The sequence below is a fragment of the Platichthys flesus genome, chromosome 1, assembly GCF_949316205.1.
Source record: "Platichthys flesus chromosome 1, fPlaFle2.1, whole genome shotgun sequence".
NCBI classification, from domain to species: domain Eukaryota; kingdom Metazoa; phylum Chordata; class Actinopteri; order Pleuronectiformes; family Pleuronectidae; genus Platichthys; species Platichthys flesus.
Genome location: NC_084945.1, coordinates 13,866,594 through 13,888,840, shown reverse-complemented (window position 1 = coordinate 13,888,840; position 22,247 = coordinate 13,866,594). Strand labels below are relative to the sequence as shown.

General features: G+C 45.4%; 1 protein-coding gene across 1 annotated transcript in view; it reads right to left on the bottom strand.

Moving 5' to 3' along the window:
• Window positions 1-22,247, bottom strand: part of zfhx3b (zinc finger homeobox 3b) — a 133,626-nt gene that overhangs the window by 88,593 nt on the left and 22,786 nt on the right. The window lies entirely within an intron of this gene.

Sequence of the window (22,247 nt, the reverse complement as noted above, 5' to 3'; positions counted from 1 at the left end):
AGTGCAGAAGAGATAAAATGATAGCGCGAGATACTGCTGAGCTAATAATTTTATTAAAGGGATGCAGCCAACATTGATTAAAGGGGGCAATCGGGCTGAAACCAATAACTCTGGGCTGCCCTTTAACCCACCATCACTGAATATTACATGAGCAAAGTTTCCCGGCACCAAGCTGACTGCCATGTCCCGGTTGATTAGCGCATTCACTGCTTGCACTTGATTTATTTACTTATTTACTTAGGGATGCAAATTTCAGCTGTGATCAGAATGGAGTCTTCCCCCACGCCCTAACATAATAACCACCGAGAGAGAGGAGAGATTGATAATGTCTGTCTGCCTCTTCATGAATGTCTGATGAAGCTCACCTCCCAAGCAACATACCTTAGACCTCTCCAACCTATATACATTTGAACAAAAATATATATATACACTGTATTTTAAAGATGTGCTTTTGTATTTGGACGTCAGAATGAAAAGCTAAAAGCACAATGAAGATAAAGCACTTTGTTTATTTCAGAAAATTTAAATTAAGACTGCAAAGTGTGTCACAAATACTGGGGACGAGACATTTTCTGTTCTTATGGTCAATCGGATGTTTTGTTTACACACCACAGAAGCGAACCCCAGTGACCCTTGTGTTGCTTTGCATACAAAATGAAAGATATTAGACTGGCTGGCTTATTAACAAGATTGCTTTATACTGCCAGACATGATTTAGAGATGGCTGCCATATTGAGTGAGGGGATACAAGCCCTACTGGTCTGTATTTATTATCTGTTCCATTAATAAGAGTCTATGAGCTCAACAGCCATTTCACACAAATGGACTGATGGCAGCGAGACTAATGCAAGAGAAAAAATGTGCCACATGTCAAACAGACACTGACTTTTCAGACTAAAAGTACATGAATAAACGGAACAAAGTGAAATGGAAAAAAAAAGCAGATAATGGGTTTTGTCTAATAGGACGCCCTGTTATAAAAAAGTGTCCAGGTGTCCTGTCTGAACACGGATTGTTTCACCCGTACATTAGTTCCTCCTCCAGATTCCACTGGCTGTCTGCACCAGGCCTGGGCCCACCTGTGCAACTAGTAGTTAAGATTGCCAGTAAATCTAAAGTACTAGTTGACCTCTAAAGTTGTCTCATCTTTGCCTCGATGAGTCTGAACAGAGTGGATACAGTGTAGGCTGCTGTGCTTGGGGTATCTACCCATCCTTTCCCATTACTGCTGTAAGGTACCTGAAGCAATTAGCAGCAGACAGGAAAGCACAATGACTCTTGGTCAGCGCTAGAGCACTGAGCCAGCTTGGTGTGTACACTGCTTACAGAAAACAGGATTGCCCTTTAAAATCAAGATGGTGTAATTCAATAACCTGCAGTGGTTACTGATGAGCAATGGGATTGTCTGGAGTCGGCAAGTCGCAGATGGGCCCACTGATATAGCGCTGTTTGTCTCTAGGAGGTCTGCCTGGCTCAGTGACACCTGTTTAAAGCAGGAAAAGCTTTAATCTCTGGGAGGCACTAAACAAGTCCAGGAGACAGACAAAGAGACGCGGTCGAAGGAGAGGGGAAGTGGAGGAGGCCGGTGTCTCAGTGTGCTGACTGTGTTGATAACCGCAATCAAAATGATGGACCAGCCCAGTAAAGGTAACTACTGCTGAGTGGTATCATGTGGGCTAATATACTGTAACATCTCAAAAGTTTATTTTCTCCTGCATACTGGCACTGATGTTAAGTGCACAAAACAAAAGTATCCTGCCATGGCCTCTGCCCTTGTGCCGTATCACAACTCTCAATGTGGGCTCACTGAGTTGACAATAAGCAGGCTGCATGCAGCCAAAACAGGCTTTAGTTGACAATAAGAGATAATCAGAGAGAAGAAAAGGCTGGATTCCTGAGCTGATCTGAGGGAGAGCATGCCGATGCACAGATCCCGACTCACACTCCTGCTGCCACCTGCCTTCAAAGGGCTACATGCCAGTGTCTCCCTGCTCCTTCTTTCTCTCTCCACTGACGAAAAGTCAAACTCACCCTCCACCCCACCACCACCAACACCACCCTAACAACACAGATAAGGTTGAGTCTTGTGAAAAGGCCTCAGTTCTAATGAACACTGTCAGAGAGCGGGTCTGGATGTCTTTTGGTAGGGATGGAAAATGAGATAAGTTTTAAGTTATGGGTCCTTTTATTAGGTGGGATTTACCAGCCAACTGAGGGAGGAATTAAAGGCTAAGGAACCATCTGATTATAAGCATGCCTGATCACCTGCCTGAAGGCCTGGCCTTGCCTCCAGAGGACCCTTCTCTCCATGGGTTTCCTGAGGGAATTATCTCAGACTCAGCCCTAAGTGTGAATACTGCTTGGTTATGAGCATCATGCAGAACCGGCCCTTACTCTTATCCGCATGCATGTCAGCAGGGAGGGTACACCTTTTTAAATAGGAAAGACACTGCTTCTTAATACGCCTAGAGGACCCCTCACAATAAACCAGTTCTGGTTTTCAATTGTTCCTCTGTGATGTTGCCTGTCTGTGTCTGGTCTCTGAGCCATCACTGAGCCTGGCCAGCCACCGCAGGGTAAGGGGCGCTTATTGGAAAATCAATGGTGTGAACGCTAAGCAAGTTACAGGAAGATGTGGGAAGGAAGGGTTCTTATTGATAAAGCAGGGGAAGGCCTTTGATGTTGCACTGGGGACATGCTCATTGATGGGGGAACCATTGTAGTCCTCAGGCAGAGTGAGGCCCAGGTTTATCTCGTAGGTTTGTTCCAATTAATCACCAATAAAGGCCTTGCATGCATTGCACTCTGCGACTTAATGCCTGACTTGGCTAAGCAAATTCTGGATTTTACGCAGTGCTTCTACAATGAGGGGGTTTATATTTGTAAAGCTGCAATAAGTGTCTCTTCCTGCGCTTACTGTACCCTATAACTTATAAAACAGGTCTGATAATCAAACTAAGGTCCATGTATTATGCTACACGTGAGGGTGCAAGTGATGTCCTAAACCACAGCAGCAGACTGGTGACACTAAGATTTTATTTCTTCTATTAAGAGATGCAGGCAAGTATAAATTATCACGCTTGCTGCCATTAACTTTCCACAATTACTTTATATATGATATAATAAACAGTGACAATAATTTAGAGTAAAAAAAATGCATAACAAGTTTCCCTGTCCAAACAGTACGTTTATATCGGGAACATAGAGTTCTTGTTCTCTCTGATCCCTAACACTGTACATCAGGTGATTAACCATCTTCGACATTGTTGTTTATTGTGCGCTGTAAACATTGTGTCCACTATTCTGCTAATGCAGACATAAGGATGTTTCAGTATTGCTCTGACTGCAGGAGGCAAAAAGTCACCTCAGGTCGATGGCACTCAGCCTGTAAACAGGGCTTCCCGTAAAATCAATGATCTTCAGTTGGAGCTATCAGTCTGTGGAACAGAAATAGCCATGGCTGTGTTGAGTCTGAGGAAGGGAGGAGCAGTGCTGTGTGTGTTTACATGACTGTGTGTGAGTAGAGAGGGTCGGTCGCTGGCATGTCTGGGTGCATTTCTACGAGATAGCAGAACTGAGTCATGCAGCTTTTCTCCCTTCGGCCGCTGTAAACCTACATGTATTAGGTGCAGTAGAGCAAAGACAGTTCAAAGATTATTTCTGATGGTGTTGTGTACATGCACCACATGCATCAAACTAGATTTGGAGCAAACATTGTATATCACAGCTGAAATAATCCTGGTTTATTAAAATATGAGTGAACTCAAATACCCTAGAGGGAGTGTGCTGATTGTTTTAGTTTCACAGCACTCAATTTTAGTAACAATTTGGAACAAGAAATGCTGGCCAGAAGAGGCTAAATTGATTTGTTTGTAGTATCAATTGCCTCCTTTGTTAATAAACTCGAAATAGAACCTTGAAAATGATTTTACTCTTCACGCAACACCATCAAATTCTGCTAATCCATTCTATGTTGCAGAACGGAGGAAAAGTGATTTAAGACAAAGCAGCAGTGAAATCACAGAGCAGCAGAACTGCGTGTTACTTATACACAGGGCAGTCTGATTAAATGATCCGAGCGGAGCTCAGCTAGAGCATCCAGAGCCATCCAGAAGGGATTTACACATGACGCAGGAGTGTTTCCTCAGTTTTGGAGGGTGTGATAGAAACAGCATGCTGGTGTAATTAGAAGTAGTTAATTAGCTGTGGGTTAATTACTGGGATCTGCGGAGTGTTGGTGAAAGACCTGGTGGGGTGGCAAAGCAGAGGGAAGCAGCGAACACACAGCAGGAAGCTCCCAGTCTCCTGCCAATTAGCAAGCAGCATGGGTGGGTGGGGGGCTTCGGTGTGGAACACTACGAGTGCAAATGTGAGGAGGCTCGTATCTTTTCTTTCAAAACTCAGTGCAAGATAAAGTGGGCGCAGACAACAAAAAATTCTATTTAAATATGCTTGGTGTTAGAGACAATAAAAGAGAGGAAAACATTTGCCTTAAAGTCACAGTGAAAATTGTAAAGCGTGATTTCAATTACAAAATCCAACCCTCTAACAAAACTTCAGCCACGAGCTATCATTCTCCATTTACCAAACACACTGAAAGACCGCACTGAATTATTTTCCCGTTCTGTCCCGTGTGGTTTGTTAAGAAAGCTTTGTAATTTATAAGAGCATAAATTATCCTTGGAATTAAGGTATTGATGTATAATCAGAGCAGGGCTATCGGGCACAAACAAACGTTTGCCCCCAGGCAACCAAGTGCACAGAGCACACTCACACACGGTATACACTCAGCAGGGCATCAGTGAAATTGCTAGACAGACAGAGACAGAGAGAGAGGGGGGGGGGAGAGAAAGAGAGAGATGAAGGGGAGTTGTGTCTTTCAAATACTTATCAGATTAGTAAGATACACATCCCCCCATTTCTGCTTGATTTTAGATGAGCAGACATGGATGCTGAATGATTTGCAACAGTCTGACGTGGAACATCACATCCTTTCGCATGCAGCGCCCACTTTCCCATAGTGTGGAATGCAGAAAGGCAGAGAGGACACTTGATACTTTGTACACGGGTCTGTCTGGTACTAATCAACCAGAAAACAACACACTGATCTTGATCCTTGGGAAGGTTTTCTAAATGCAAAAACATTGACAAATCCCAGAAAGACCTTTGCAGATTCATGGTATGTTTAACTGTGTGTTTCTGTTGCGTCTGCAGATTGGCAGGAAACAGAAGAGGGAAGACAGAGAGATGGAGAGAGATTGAGATGTGGAGCTGGGGAGACAGTGAGATCGCTAAAGACACGTGTCCAATGAAAGGTCAGGGACAAAGGGGGGAAATGTGCTGATCAAAGTCTTTGAGCCCCAGGACCTTCATTTCTACTAATTATCAAATCTGCCCCTATTTATATCTGCGGGAAGCAGACATTCTCTCAAGAGAGGATGGAAGCAAAATCTGCTAACTACAGTGGTTTCAGAGCTTCTGTTTGCTCTCGCTCCATTTCATTTCTCTGCTATGGTAACAGGATGAGGATGGTAGATTAAGAGAAGCGATGACTGCAACTTATTCCGGAAAGTTGTTGCTGTAAAAGTAAAGGACAGGAGAGTGTGTACAGAAGAATACAAGACTGAGAAGAAAGGCAAATATGGGATCACACTACTTTTGGGTCGTGGGAAACTCAATTGCGGCCGTCTAGATAACTATTGCCTAAAAGGATAGATCACATGGTGCCACACACACACAAACACACACATACACAGACACACACACAAACACACACAAACACACGTTCCCGCAGCGCTGCAGTTAAGGCAAGCCAACCACAAACACAGTTGTTAAAATGATCAATACCATTGAAATATTAAACCTTAAGAAGCCACATTATTGATTGAGAGCCCAATGATAAAAAGGTTTATTATCACAATTGTGGGCTTTATGAAAATGTTTTGGAGAGACCATCAGCAGTCCATCCACCATGGGATTTGCCCCCCCCCCCCCCCCCCGCCAACTCCAACACTAACTGCATACTAACGTACACATATACAAATAACACACAGATCTGTGCTGACACTGAACAACCTACCCAGCTCCTGCTGACAGAGAGACTGGTAAAAGGGGAAGTGTCTCCCTCCTCAGAACAACTTGGTGGCTCTGGGATGTTGTGTAAGGGGTCTCCAGCAGAACTGACAGCAAACAGTGGAGCTGAGGACCCGGGCTCCACGAGGGGCTAAGACTTTAGTAATGACCCAGTCTTGCACTTGGTAAAACACAGGGTCCAGTGGCACCTGGAATTCAACAGATATCCACTGCAGAGGATTCTTAAAGGGACATGGCCCTTCAGCAAACTCTCAAATGAATGAGAGAAACTACCAACTAAGAGAGACAAGGAGAAATTAGAACTGAAGTATAATTTGAGGTGCAGTGGTAAGAGGGGAGGACTCGAGTCACACGGAGAATCACCAGTTAAACGGCGAGGCCGTGCCACAAGCAAGAGGGTAAGGCCCTGTGTTTGTGAAGTGTCTAAACCTGAGCAAGTGATAGGATTTCTTTTCGAAGGCATGCGAAGGCCAAATGCACGAAACCTGAAAAATGTGGATGAAAGCTGTCCAGGGTGAGAGCAGAGATGTGGAAAGTCACGCAGTGTTATGTGTGGAGAATGGAAACTTGCTATCTCTCTTACACACCTCTAACTGAGGAATATGATTCAGTCCCATACACAGGATGCTTGTGTGCGTGTTATATGCCTCACCACATGTGGGAGCACACACGCACACATGCACACGCTCACATGCACACACACACACAGGGATTAGAGGGTGTCCCAGTGCAACCATTCTGTGGAAATTATTTCTTTGCAGAAAAAAAGGCATGAAAGCCAACAGTGACCTGGCCTCTAATTCTAGAGTAGGATATCCTGGATAAATAATTAGAGGGTTCCTTTGAAGACCTCGCACAGCCAAACCATTCACTCCCCACTTCACATTTGCTAAAGTCATTAATGACAAAGATTTAGAAAGGAAAAGCGAAAATCTTTCTGGTACACAAATACTCTCTTTTTTATGAGGCCTGGCCCAAATTCCTCTCTGCTTAGCTGAAGCTCTTATCCTGGGAAAGAACTGCACCCGCTTTAAACAATGAACCTCGAGGGAAAAGTGTTTTCTATTGCCCCCTTCCCCTGCTGAATTATGGGAGTTAATAAAATTAAAATAATGTGCCCTGTGTTTTAAAAGAGGAAGTGAGCAGGAGATGTTGGGACACTGGATGTCAAAAACATAAAAAAAACACACACACACAGGAAATACTACAAAGCAAAGAGAGAGAAAAAAAATTCCAAACTCTAAAAACAAAAAAGCTGTTTCATATGCTAGAACGACAAAGGAGTGGAATAGCGAGCCTGCTATGAATATTAAAATCCTCCCAAACTTAACCGACATCACTGACTTCTGATTCATGGCTATGCTTGTGACATCTCCAGTTAGCAGTCACGCTTAGTCACAGCATGTGCCACTTCTACACTGTGCTTTGCGGCTAACCAGGATTATTTGTTGGAAATAAACAGAATGGAATTTGACATGTGGAATTACATTCATCACAAACGGATAACTCTCATCTCCGAGGAGGGAAAACGCACTCGCCAAAGTGTATTTTAGATTCCACTGCGTGCTGCTGCGACATCTGAAGAGTATTTCATTGTGACAAAAAGAGAAACATGAATGTGTCTTCAGAAGGACAAGCCCACCAGGCAGTCGTTTACATGCCAATTGAACGCCTAATCTTTACACTAGCAGTTTATAAACAGAACACTCATAAATCAGACCTCGATGCAACTGTCATCTTAAAAGGGGAGCGGAGCTTGCCCTACAGTTTACAAGGACAGATTCCGAGGCGAACGTTGGAAGGTGATGTGCATTCCTACTGGGTGGAGCAGTGATGAGGGACTGTCAACAGACGAAACGGGAAGAAAAACAAAAAGAAAACAACTTGTTAAGTGTATAACAAGGTGGCCTGGAGGGCAACGCTGAAAGACACTTCAGCACTTGACTCTGAAGTGCGCGAATGAACATCAAATAGCATTTCTGTAGCTACACTGAGCACTGACAGAGCCGACCACAGTGTTCAGAGACCCCTGTGTGAAGACAAGGCTGCAGCTTGGCAGGAAATAAAGAGGTAAAATGTGACTGAAAGACAACAGATCCTCCTGCAGTGGTAATTGTGTTAGTATGCACTGAATGTGAGTTTTATTCTGAGCTGCGGAGAACCCTGTCTAACATGAGGGAAAGCTGCCGCCTCACAGACTCCTTCCAAAGTGAGGATTACAAAAATTCCAGTTTCGGTGTATGTGTGTACATGCATGTGCCAGACACAAAGACAACAAGAAACTATAAACCTGTAACCAGTTAATCTGCATTTAGTTAGCATGGCTGGGTTAAGTACCAGTTTGCAGCTGAATTCTGCATTACTACACCAGATTACCGGTATTGACACGCATCGGCCTTGCCCAATAATACACAGTGTTCTTCTCTGGTATTTGACGAAGCGTTGATGGAGACCTGCTCCCATGCTTGTTGGAATGTTTTCATGTTCTTGTCTGGACGGAAATATTTTGTAAGACAAAGGTTGTGTGGACGGAGAGTTTTTTTTTAAACAAGGGGAAATATCTGCTCAAAAAACTAGTAGTTAGTGAAGACCAGGCCGACTACTACCGAGCTGTACATCTGGAAGTTGGAGGCATGGCTGTCTGAAAGAAGCATCTTTACTGCACAGCACCTGAAGGAAAAAACTAACACATACACTAGGGTATATGGCCATTAATGCCGTTGGCAGCTCGGTTCTTGCACCAAAACTTTGCACGGTGGTGTCTACAATAGTCCAGGCACTTTGATCTAGGCCCTCGGGTTGGAAGCGCTTTCAAAAATCCCATCGCTATGGATAAGAGGAAAAAAACGGTGGAAACAGACAAATGGGAGCGAGGGAGAAGAAAAAACTGGTGTGATATTTTAAGATATGTGGAGCGTGTTAATAAGTTCCTCCTCTTCCTCTCCTCTCCTGGCCTGGCCTGAGTGTTGTGACAGCTCCAGTGCTGTGGAGTTATATTTGAAAAAGACCAGCCTCCTGCCCCTCATCGTCACACACACACACACACACACTGCAGCCCTTGTTCATCTGCCTTAATGAAATGGCCACATGCCTCCTCTCATCCAAGAGCTGCTTGCACACTGCAGCACCTGGTAGATATAAATCAGCCCTACTGAGCTGTATTTGGGAAGTGAGGCATTAAGCATGACATGGGCTGTCAAAGTTCAGATCGCAGCGACCGCAACATCTAGTTGAACCGCTGTGGAACAGACCCGAGACCAAGGAGCATGCCTACGATCGGCCTCTTATCTTCTGCCTCCCAGCTCCGCATGACATGGCTGCCACATCTGGGCCCCAGCTGGGTAGCCTGCTGAGCACAGCGTAGCACCACCGAGGCTAGGTAGAGGAAACGCTGGAGCACCCACTCGGCACCTATTCATCGTGAGATTCCCTTTTACAGGGATCATCAGCCTTAAAACAGTGGAGATTTTAATGGTTGTAGCTTGCTTCCATTTATCTGCAGGCTTTCTTATCCATGAGCTGCAGGGGCTCGCTGATATTACTGCTGTTTTTAAGTGGTGCAGGTTCTATTTCTGAGCAAGGAGATAAAAGTAGCTGGCTGCGTGTTGGGAGTGCATACTGTATGTTATATATGTGTGTGTGTGTGTGTGTGTGGATGTGTGAGTGGAATCTCTGTCATGGGAGCCTGGGGTCTGAAGGTCAAGCACTGCAAGAGAACCAACACATTCCAGAGAGGACAGGCGCAAATCTTTGATGCATGCACGTGTCAGCATATTAAACGAGTTAAAGCTCCGGATTTCCACCGCTCCACCAGTCTATCTGACCACTTTATACTTGTATATTAAATATAGGCTCACATGGAATGGGTGGGAATGAGTCTGCCGACAGATGCAGAAGACAGAAAGAAGGGAAGACACAGCACGAGAGGGAGAAAGAAGGTAGAAAGGGAGCGAAGGGGTGAGGATAAAGGATTATCTTTCACAGATGTGGCATGAAACCTTGCTCGTCTTAGCCTGAAGTCGCAGTGGAGAGCTGAGGTGAAGGGGAGCGTTGATTACAAGAAGGAAAAGGAGACAAGCGGACAGTGCAAGCAGCCGAGGTTTAGCTCAACCCGACTGTAATTTACATTGCTGGATAATTAGCTTCAGGATCAGGGGCTCAAACCAATGACAGAGGCCTCTCACAGGGAAAAAGCAAGCATGTGATGAGGACCAAAGCATTACCTCTATGACACATAACGTTCATTGATTCAGGCTGTCAGAGGGAGCGTGTGTCAAGGGCATACGGAATGCAGCAACTAATGAACGTGAATTCAGGACAGAACGTAACAGATGACCTGATTTTAAACGTAGGAAAAAAGATGACATCTGATGGCTGTGATAGTTGAGGGCTCACTTTAGAAATGGATAACATTGTCTACATTTACTCTGTGCAACCACGTGCACATGCATACACACACTGGAAAGAACACTATTACATTTCACTTCAGAGGCAGATGACAGGAGTGACCACAAAAATACAAAATCCATGAGATAATAAACCTTTCCGTAGTGGCACGTACATTCAGCTCTGGCTAGTGGTTCTTTAGAAGTGCGCATTTAATACACATTTAATTAATGATGTCATTGTTTTGACATTGAGAGAGCATGTCAGTGTACAAGATAAACAAGAACAGCTCTGGGAAGAGTGTTATCGGAATACGAAAGGAAACGGAAAGCTGGCAAAGCGGTGTGAATCTTAACCCTGGGCCCGGAGACGGCAACATCCAATTCCCCACAAATAAGACAAATATTGTACACAAATCACCAAGCTGCAGGATCTGCAACACCCTGCACATGCACCCGTATAGAGGGTCATATGGAAGCATGGAAGACTAAGAAGCCACACACAGTACCATAATATGAATGAATTGTCACGCAGCGAGTTTCCACTCTGGCTGCTATGCCAGTGGACCGGGCATAGTTAAGAGTCTTTACACATGCCAACTTGTTCTGGGAATCAAGCCATAAGGCATATACGCTGCAAAGCACACACACATACACACACATACCACAGACAGAAACCAAGCATAAAAAAAACACTGAAAACAAAAAAAATACACCCAGCCACTCATGCGTGCATGAGCAAACTTGCTTTTCCACATTTGTGCTCACCTCCTTGCACATACAAACAGAAAAAAAACATGTTAGCAAGGAGGTGAGAATTAGAGCAGGGGCAACTGGCTCACCCTGAAAGTTCAAATTGTGTGCCACTACAAATTACAAGTTGACAGCGCAAATTATCCCCAGTGTGTGTTTCTTACGATGTATGTGCATGCAGGAGTTTACTGGGCAGCTGCCTCCCGACAGCTGTTCCGGGGTGAGGTATTTGCATGTCAACCACTATCTCTTACAGCAAAAAATTAAAATAGATGAAGGAAAAAAGAACATCACCATATAATCCCTCTCGAGCTACACTGACCAGCCAATGGCCCAGACCAGCCAGCTCCTGCAGGTTGTCAATGAGAGGACCCTCTGCCCCAGATGCCCCATATCTGAGCCATGAGGTGGGCGAACGATAGGAGCAGTGTAAAACGAGAGGGTGACTAATTGGTTCATAACCTGTAATTGGGGAGATGTAATTGGAGTGGACTCGCAGATGCCAGGTGCACCTTCAGGAGGTGGGGCAGCAGTTTGCCCTTTGACTGGCTATAAGGGAGTGTGTGTGTGTGTGTTTGTAAGGAGCAAGTAGGATTAAGTGTGGGGGGAACATGACACTTCCATAGTGAATGCCCCCAAAGAATATAGTTTAGGTGTGGCGTGTGCCTATTAGGTCCTTAAACCACTTGAAAGCCCATATACTCACAACACAGCATAGCCACGCCCAGTGCGTACAGGTACACGTATACAAACACGTACACTCAAACAAAACATGCACACAAGCCTCATGTCCACGGGCAATTTTTGTCCAGTCCACTATTGGGAGGGAGAAATTTGCAGATCAACATTTTCTCATGGTTCACATGGTGGGTCAATGTGATCAATGTGCGCATGGCCTACCTCGCCAATACTACACCTCTCCCAATCAATGTAATGGGGCTAGGTGTTAATTGGGACGTAGAAAGAAGAGGGTGTGAGATGGAGGGTGATGGAGCGTGATGCGCCTCCTGCAGAAGCATCAGAGAAGCTCTACGGGGTCTTAATGAAAGCAGCTTAATGTTGACACGTTTCTTGTTTAATCGCTTGGGTAAGGAATGTTTTTGTACAACAGAGAGAAGCGGATGGTGCGTGTTGAGGTGGATGTAGTACAGCGAGGAAGGTATTTGGAGGAACATCTGTTTTTCCTGCCCATCACCATATGATTATTGGTAATTAACCGCAACGCCTGCAGTTGTGCGGGTGCGGCTATACGTTCCCCTCTTTGAGCAGGCTTGCAGGAAGAAGCCATGAAACATGCTACCACCTCTCGTCCTCTGTTGCCAGCCCCCTGTGTGAATCATGAAATCACACAGTAGTTTGCAAGCAGGACCGTGTCGGGAAGTCACACCCCAAAAGAGCCACTGCACTTCCTCCTGCTTTATTTTGAAAAGCTAAGAATGACACGAGATAGCACTGAATGTCGGCAACGAAATGAGTGCATGCAGACAACGGCCACGATTGAATTTTCATTTACATAAAGGTTTACTTTGTAAAAAGTATCCAGCAAGCGGGGGGGTGGAGTTCCTAGCATCTGAGCCTCAATCGCGAGGAGTTTCTCGCTCTGAAGAAAAGCGGCCTTCACATGCTGCTTTGAACAGGACCACGGTATCCACTTCAAACATATAGTAAATCAATTCCTCTCCACTCAGCAGCCATGCCTGCCATTTATTGGGGAGAAAAAAAGTGCAGAAAATGGCGACGAGAATACCTTCTCACTATTAAGTGAGAAGGTATTTCTGCTGCTCGTATGCGATGTACATGCATTGTTAAAAATAAGACTGTGATATTCAAACATTTAAGCTTCCCTTTCTCGCCACGCACCTTTTGATGGAAATCTTGGGAAACTTCCAGTGAGGAAATGAATAAATTAAACAACGGCGATGAATGAGGGGAGACAGTGTGCGAGGGGGAAGAAGGAGAGAGACGTTACAGACTCAAGTGTTTACCCAGCTTGTTTGGCGCATGGTTGTTGTTTTTTTCTCCTGATGAGTAGCTGGGGCTGACAACTAAAAAAGTATGTAGAGCACAGGAAAAACCTGCCTGACAGATATTCTGTCTGTCAGCTAAGTGGAAGTAGGAAGTGATGGTAGGGGAAACAGCCTCTACCAGAGTAAAGGATGTTTCCCTTGTGTTGCCTGATGTCTCTCCCTGTTTATACAGGGCACAAGGTTAGTCAACGTGGCATTCAGCCCAGAACACTGCTGCACCACACAAGAAGTTTGACTTACTGTGTTAAAGTCCTACATGCAGAATGTAGATTAGCCTTTTTTAAATCATTAATACAAATATTTTAATATAATGCAAAACCTTTTTTTGCATCCTAACACTATTTAAACTATCAATCCCTTCCACCATGAACCATCCATCTGGACCATTAGCTGTAAGCGAGGACATGTGATAGATTAATTACATTTTCCCTCGATCTTCTCAACCTGCTGACACAATGAACACTGGCAGGTCTGGAGCAGGTCTAAAAATCAGGACACGGTTGGTCCAAAAACAAGGTGGCCCCAGCGAGACCCTGACCTACCCCCTGCCTCTAAATTACCTAGGCTGACACCATGCAGGGAGAGGCACGGGCCCACTTTAGCTCTGTACTGAAGCCAGTGGCAGAGCGGGTCAAGACCTCCCCATTAGGGAGCAGGTCAAAGCCACATAACTCTTTAGCTAAGGTGAGGGTCACTGCGATGCTCTGTCCGCCCAGGGTCATCCAGAGGTCTCTGGCCGCTGAGGTTCATGGCAATACAATAAAGTAATCAATCTGGACGCTGGACCTTGGTCAATAATATACTCCCAGGCAGCACAGGGTCACCACCTGTTCTCTGGCCTCTCCTCCGACTGTCCTGGCCTCCTGAAGTACCTAGGTCTTAGATTTCACTGCCCTGACGAAAGACTGGAAGACTGTGGGGGCATGTAAACAAACCTTAAGTGCAGGCACTATGGTAAAATCTATGACAATCATTATGTACACGTTATCTGTAGACATTAATGGAACGAGCTGGACTTTCATTACTATAAAGGCTAACACAGTCAGTGTTTTATCACAAATATGTGCCTTTGCTTTGTCGATGACACCTCTGTTTATACGAAATTGACACTACTCACCAATATAAGATGTATTCTCTTTGAGAAAGTGCAGACGTGCATTTTTCTTGTATTGCATTGTACCTCTATCGCACAGAGAAAAACTCCACATGCAATGTATAGAGACCAACGATGATATTCTGTTAGTCCGGTTTTCGTCCAAATTTCCCTCAGGTTGTTGTGACACACATTGCCAGCGCTGTTTGTTTCCCTCCCCTTCCTGTTCTTCCCTCCATGCCCTCTCACGCTCGCCATGAATGGAGGCAGACAGCATCCGTGACGGCTGCCAGGATGAGGCAGCAGTTAATTCTTGGCTGCCCTCCCTCTGCTTAAAGGCAGGTATAGAGTTTCAAACAGCTCCAGCTGGCTGGATACAATGGAGATCTCAGTGCAGGGGCAGAGTTCCAAGCAGGTGAACTAACCTCTCCTCTTTTCCCTCATAGCTCTTATCGGTCTCCCAACAGCCGAGCCACTAACACCCCTACTGCTCAGACTCTGGGTTTTACTGTATCTTGCTCGTATTCCAGCTGACCCAACCCTGGAGTCTCACACCATTTCCTGGCTGACAGTCACTGCATCCTGTGTCGCAGAGAAACATAAAACTACTAAGATAAGATCTGAAATAGAATCTAACACACTAATGAAACAGTGCAGGTCTATAGACCAGACATGAAAGTCCACTGCTATGGCAATTGTAGTAAAAAATGTACAGCGTTTGTTTATCTGAACATGTGCTTGTTTTGAGTGGGAGACAAGAGCGGTATTTTCAGTCATTTTGTTGCTTCATCTCCCTCCTTACTCTTCCCTGAGCTCTCTCCTGCCAACAACATGACATGTCATTAGGCAGTATAATCAGCATGCTATTTGCATACATCTGCTTTATTTTATTGATTGCCCCTCATTCGTTAAGATTCAGGGTATATAATTAATGACCAACCCCCTTAGTGCCACACCCTGGGGACAGCTAATTCCACTGCATACCAAGGGGATTTCAGCAGAGGGCACAAGTGGGCTTGTCACAACGGGCATCGGGCCAGTATCAGTCCTGGTCGCCTCCCAGCCTGCGGCTGTCCTTGGTCCCAGCCAGCTCCTCTAACAAGGAGAGCCCTTCCCGGGCCGCGTTAACTAAAAGGACAATTATCTTGAGAACAATGATGCTTTTCACATCGGCTGTGTTGTCATTAATGCAGTGGATCTGGTTACAGCAGCCAGCCTAAGCTAATTAAGGAACGCTATCTGTGGACTCTCATTGCTTCTTAATTAAGTAAGATTCATTTCAAAATGAGGACAAACAGACATTTTTTCTGAAGGGGAGGGATGTTGTTTTACCTTTGAATTTAGTTTGAATTCACTGATTTTCATTTGACCAAAACACCTACACTTAGCCACACAGCAGCTTAGTTAATATTCCCTTCATAGTCTCACAGAGCCGACTGTGTTCAAGTCCTTCGCCTGCAACTCAACCAGTCAAACAGAGGAATCTATAATAATTAGGTATAACCTAGGTATAAACATAATTTGAAATATGAAGCCCTTGGAAGCAGCTTTTGATAACGGTAGTAATGCCACAAGCACTGTTCAGGCACAGTTCACCTTGCCTTTTTTGTATGACTGCGGTCAGAAAATGAGTCACTCTGTGATTCTAGACCCCAATGTCTGAAAAACCCTTCTCCTCCTTTAACAATGCATTCTAATTAGAAATGGCTGAGTGACGGACAAACTGGATGCTCTGAGAGCAGTTGTTTTGTGAAAAGACAGCTGACTGTTTCTTTCCAAGGAGCCTGCTGACCTTTTACACAGGAGAGGGTTGTTAGTCACCAGTCACTCAGCACTGCCTGACAACACGGGGAAAACTGAATGAGAGAGAGGGAGCGTGTACACGTGTGTGTGAGTGTGTGACTGTGTGGCATTCTACAGTATTTCCTGCATCTTTGGCTTCTCTAAGACAGACTGATAAATGTGCAAAAGTTAAAATGACACATAAGCTCCTTCAAAGTCAAAGCATATCCTTTCAAATTACACATATTATTGCAATCCAAGGCCTGCAAGACAATAGCTCTGGCTCACTGGCTACTAAGGTTATGTATTTTCAGTTTCTAAGGCGTGTGTGTGTCTGTGGTGGTTCAAGTGGGACCGAGCAAATGTGTAAACACCGACACACATGAGCGCAGGGATCTGGTTTGGCAAGTATATATGTCCTTACTTGCTGGGTATTGTGAAGGAGGTTACAGCTGTTGATTGTGATTAAAATGTAAACAAAAGCCGAGTTCAGAGAAAGGGCGAGTATGTGAGTTTGAGGGTTGGACAACTCTCATACTCCACACCCACCGAGAAACTCGTATTATTAACACACGTTTGTGTACAGTGCATACAGCAAATCTCCTATTATAATATGTACAATGTTGAGAAAATGGTAAAAAGAAAATCGATTAGAAACATGGAGATCCTGTACAAATCCCTGAATCTCTATCAGCTCAAAATGAGGATTCATCTCATCCCTGTGGTCCCCGGGTCTGGGGTCATCGTGACCCCATCGTGACTGCTATTCACATCAACAGCAGCGCTGCTTCTTCCATTTACTCTGCTTTTAGCCTCTCAACAAGAAAAATGTACTGTTTTAAGTAATCCTTGTTTGTACTGACCATAATTGATTGGGTAATCCTGGTTTAACATGCACTAAAGCCAGTGCTTAAGAATCTATTAGGAGGGCTAGCAGCTTAAAGAGGCAGGATCTATCTAATGTCGACTGCTAGATCTGTGTTTCTGTGCCTAGAGGTGGGAGGCATTTGATGACCCTTTCTACGCTGACCCACATTAAGCCCTAACTCTTCATCATATGGCCACTTCCTTTGTCTCTCTCACTCTCTGCTTCACATTTCCTTCACTCGGTTCCTGTATTTCTCTGCCTGGTGGCACAAAAATACCTTCACGTGCCAACGTGCCACCAAGGTTTATCCTCTGACCTCTGCCAGCAAATCTCTTGGCATGGTTCCATCAGCCTGGTGACACAGTTCTGGCAGTGTTTAAGCCAGCTTCCCCACAACCCAGTCCCCACAGACGCCATGCCAAAAGTCCCTGTCAACTCGACATGACACACGCCACCGTGCACACTCATCACTGTGACAACCCTGTCATAATCAACACAAATCTCTCAGAGTCAGCACGAGCAGCAAAGGTATTATGGAATCCGGAGGACGGGGGAGCAGGGAGGGGGGAGGGAGGAGGAAAGGCAGACACACTAAGTGCAGGTGGTGGAACGATCCCGGTGGCTCTGGGATGTGGCACCAAGTGTGAATGTGACTGTGCACGTGGGACAGCCAGGCAAGAGGAGGGCTCATTCCTGCTCCTCCTTTGGCCCTGACTGCTGCTGTGGTTTCTACATGACGCAGGAGGAGGTGGGGAGGTCTCTCTCTCGCTCCCTCCCTTACACACACACACACACACACACACACTCTCATACACACATAGAGGAAAGAGGAGAAGGAGAATAATCCCCACCAAGACCTCTGCCCTAATGGGGCCCACTACTGTAATTACAAGGCACAGATTTCAGATCAGGCACTTAAGTAGCCAGCTAAGAGTGCCCAGAAAACAAAAAGCTCTGTAATTATCGTCTGCCTCCTCTCTCCCCAGTGCAACTTCAGTTACCTGTCATGCTGCTGTTTTGTCAGGAGTCCGTTGTTTCCTGGATTCCCCCTAATCCATGGCTGGAAGCAGCCCTGGCAGTGCGCCTGCCTGTGCAAGATGCACATTTCAACTCGCGGGGGCGAGTGACGACATGGCACACAAAGATAGCAGAAACCTGAGTCCTCGCAGCCCCACAAGTACATGAATGCATTTTTTTTACAAGAGAAGGGAGGAAAAAGAAGGAGGGGGAGTGTTCAGTTTGCTCTAGACAAAAGATCCATTGTGCAGTGAAACTTTATATACATATTAGAAACTTGAAACCCGTAGCCTCTGCGAGCTGGATTCTTGTAACTGTGAACAAGATAACATTACCTACCATTCTTTCCTCCTGTCCAAAAGAAAAGGAGAAAAGCCTTCACTCTTATTTTTCTGCAAGGGTCTTATTCCTCATGATGGATTCCTGTTTTTTGCGGGGTCATCTAATATCAGCGATAAGAGAGCTGTGGTCTCCAGGCAGTTTTGTGTCCCATTAAGTAACACATTCCCCAGGTGGAGCAGAGCAGGAGGCACAGCGTGTCGACAGAGATTTGCACTCAGCATTCTCTTAGCTTACAGTCACCATCCGCCTAACCTCTCAGGTGTTCCAGAAGGAATGTTATGTCCATTCCTAGACTTGCTCATTCACCCACTTCAGCGTGGAATGCAGTGTACGTGCACTTCCTCTCCTTTAATTATACTTCTGAACTGGTTTCCAAACAAAAGCAACATACTGTATGTCTTAACATGCTTGTACTTTTAAATCTCTCGCTGTGTTACCTGAAACGGTTCAGAAAGTTCCCTTTTCTTCAACAGCCAAGTTCAATATCCATATGCACAGTGCTAATTGATCTGAGACACAAAGCAAACATCGGGAGCAGAAGTTGTGATCTGGAGTAAACGACGAGGAGAGCCCTCGAATAAGTTTTAAAAAATAAAGTTGTCTCAAAAAAAAGAAAGAAGTAGTAATCAAAGCCTGGGAAGCATCAAGAATTCAGCGCATCCCAAGTAAGTGTGTGTCCACACAGCTGGGAAAAGTTCCCGCCATGGTGACATCACCAATATCAGACGTGTAATTAACCTGTTGCAGCCATGCAGTCAGGGGGGAAGGCCGGACAGCCAGGCTCATAATGACAACCCGTACAACTTGTAATTATTTTTCTCGAGAGACAAGCACAGACACAGACACTGACACGCATCCACAAACTTACAGACAAAAAGGAGGACCTGCAGTTAATAATGCCTTAAACACAAGCAGCAGCGTTCAAGACAAGATGTGCAGTAACTAATGTGCAACACGGGTGACATACAAATGTCATAACAACCAGCTTATAACATCTAATTTCTGCCTAAGGGCAATGAGTGTGGTTTACTACATAGAAACACAATGACATAATTAGATCAGGCGCTGGACAGTGTTTTGGTGGACTCCTGCTTACTGCATGCGTTCGGTACATTGTCATGTCATCACTGTATTGCTCTTCAACCCAGGTATTAAGCAAATTGAATAACAGTATTTTACAAGGACTCGACTAAGCTGCCGTGTGATGTTTTATTCCTTATTTTTTGTATGCTGCTAAGCAAATAAGGAGCTTTGGTCGGCAATAGCACCCATTGGAAACACATTAACCCAGTAAAGGCCAGCCGGTCCCATTGGGCAACGTTCAGCTCTGTACAGAAACAAGACAAAGACTGAGAATCTAAATTTAAAATGTACTTTTGTTTGGGGGAAAGGTCAAGGTAGGAGAACCATCTGTACAAACAATAAATCTCCAAACCCTTCTTTATAACAGGACACTACAAATATGGCAGAGAGGTGACTAATGCTGATTCTTTCCATTTTGGTTCTGGCTCACTCCTTGTATCATAAAAAAACATTCTGTAAGTGTTTGGATAAAAGACGGCCTCCATTTTTACAAGCTCTATTAATAGGGGCTTGAGGTGGATGATTCATAATGAACCAGACCTGGGTTTTGTCAACCTCACTTGTTCCATGAATGCAGAGGTTAACTTTTTCCACTTATCTCGATCTAACTAATAACAACTATGACCGGCCCACATTCATTTGTTTGAAAACTCCACTGTGCCCTTGTGAACTCACTGCTCACTCCTGTTTGACTGTTGGTGTGTGCCAGGAAAAAGAAACATGAAAGCGTGGTGTTCAACAGAGAGCTAACCACTAGCGAACAATTTGGGGGCCTCGGCGCTCTCTCACGGGGGCTCCGCTGGGTGACGTCCAGTCAAATGATGTAACTGGCGCCTACTGCGAGGGAGCGTAGGTGGCCCTTTGTTATTGCCCCACACCACGGAATGATCATATCAAAGAGTGGAAATCACACTGATCCCGTGGACTCCAAATGTAAAGTGTCTTTGTCTTAGCTCATTCTCCGTCTCACGCTGGGTTGGGTTAGGCCCGGCTGCACTGTGATCGTCTCGGCTGAGCTGAAGTAAGTATCGGGCCTGGTTTGGTGCGGTCAACTTAGACCCAGGGAGCCTTGAGAGTAAAGAGGGCTCTAAGTTCGTTTTAATAGGCACATTATTTCTACCCCTAACACCCGCACAGGCTCCACTCTGAGCCATTGGCTGTTTGAAGTTGGTAACAGCTGTAGTGTTACAGCCTTTATATAGAGGTCAGCACAGTGACTTCACTTAAAAGGAGAGTGGGACTAACGGAGGGAGAGAGAGAAGGGAAGAAGAGAAGGCAGTGGGAGGAGAAATAAAGAACAGAGAAAGAGTGAGAGGTGAAACAATGAGTTAAAAAAAGAAAGAGTTACTAGTGTGGCGAGGGATTAGCTGAGGGAGAGGTTAAAAGTTTGTGGAGTTGCATCTGGCCTCCTGCCTGCTCTGTTGTTTATTGCCGCGGGCCTGAAGATCTGGTGCCAACATTAACCGCACCTGAACTACTCTACAGCGCTTGTGCATACACACACACACACAAAAACACACAGACACAGGAACAAAACAGGAAGAGACATACGCGCAGCCTGCACTTCTCTCCAGTGCTTTGGCAAAATGTTTCAGTGTGCCAGCCTTTTCTCCTCGCTACAGCAAAGTTACTGTGCGTGTGTATGTGTGCGTCTGTGTGTGAACTACACTTGCAGATGCCAAGTCATGACTTCTCATTTGTTAATCCCCTGTTGCTCCTATTACCCTCGTCTTTCCCTTTCCGTCTTTGTGCTCTGTCACTCTGGATGACTGCCTTGCTGCAAAGCCCTCGCCCGCCTCAGCCAAATCTCTCTAACTCGGTCTCCCGGAGCCTGGTCTGCAAACAGCTCCAAGTCCCCTCGAACCTCCACAATAAGTCCAGCGAACACGCGGCAGATGGGAGTTCTCATGCTCCATGTAAGAGTCCTACGTGCCATCAGCGAGTAATATAACACTGACTGCACCAGAGACATACACAGGGTCAGTGTGGGCAGGAATCACACACAAAGAAGAATGCTAGGATGCCACCCACAGCAGAACCCTTGGGACAGACCCTCCTCTGTTCAACTTCTCTCTTTCACTTGAATTCCCCTTAATAATGTGCCAGCTTACACAGTGTGCACGCACACAAACACGTACGAAAATTGTCAAGACGATGGACGGCCTGAGGGGAAAGGAAGGGAGCTTGCAAAAGGACAGTTGGAAGACACTGGGGGAGGGCAGGGTAGTCCTTTTTGCCCCAGGCTGTATGGACAAGCCTGGCAGCCAATTAGTGCAAGCTGAAGCCACCCCCACCCGCCCGACTCCCCTCACCCCTGCCCCTCCACTCAGCCTTGCCCTGGTCTTCTGAACTTGGTGTGGTCAGCGCTGGAATGTTGAAGCAGGTCATGTTCACATGCACATCAAAAGCGATTAAGTGCAAGCCTCCTGGATTAAGATGAGTCTGTGGACCTTCACATCTCGGGCTAACCTCTTGAAAGCACTTGGCTTCCTCCTGCCACAACAGTATCCAAGTTCGCTTTGGCCCGACACAGGCCGCTCCTTTGCTTGTGGAAGTAATACCAGATTACAGAGCAACTGTTGTTAAATGTTGATATAATGTGTTTTCTCTTGCTCTTTTCCCCCGTCTAGTTGTTGTTACAGCTGCTCTTTAACAGCGGGACGACTCGCCGTGCTGCTCTCCTACGGCTTACTCTGCGCAAAATCGACATTTCATTCCAGTTTAACATACGTGAAATGCATAGGCTACACAATGTGGCTGTGAGACGGAACTTCTCTGGGTGATAAAGCCTGTGGGGCTGGACT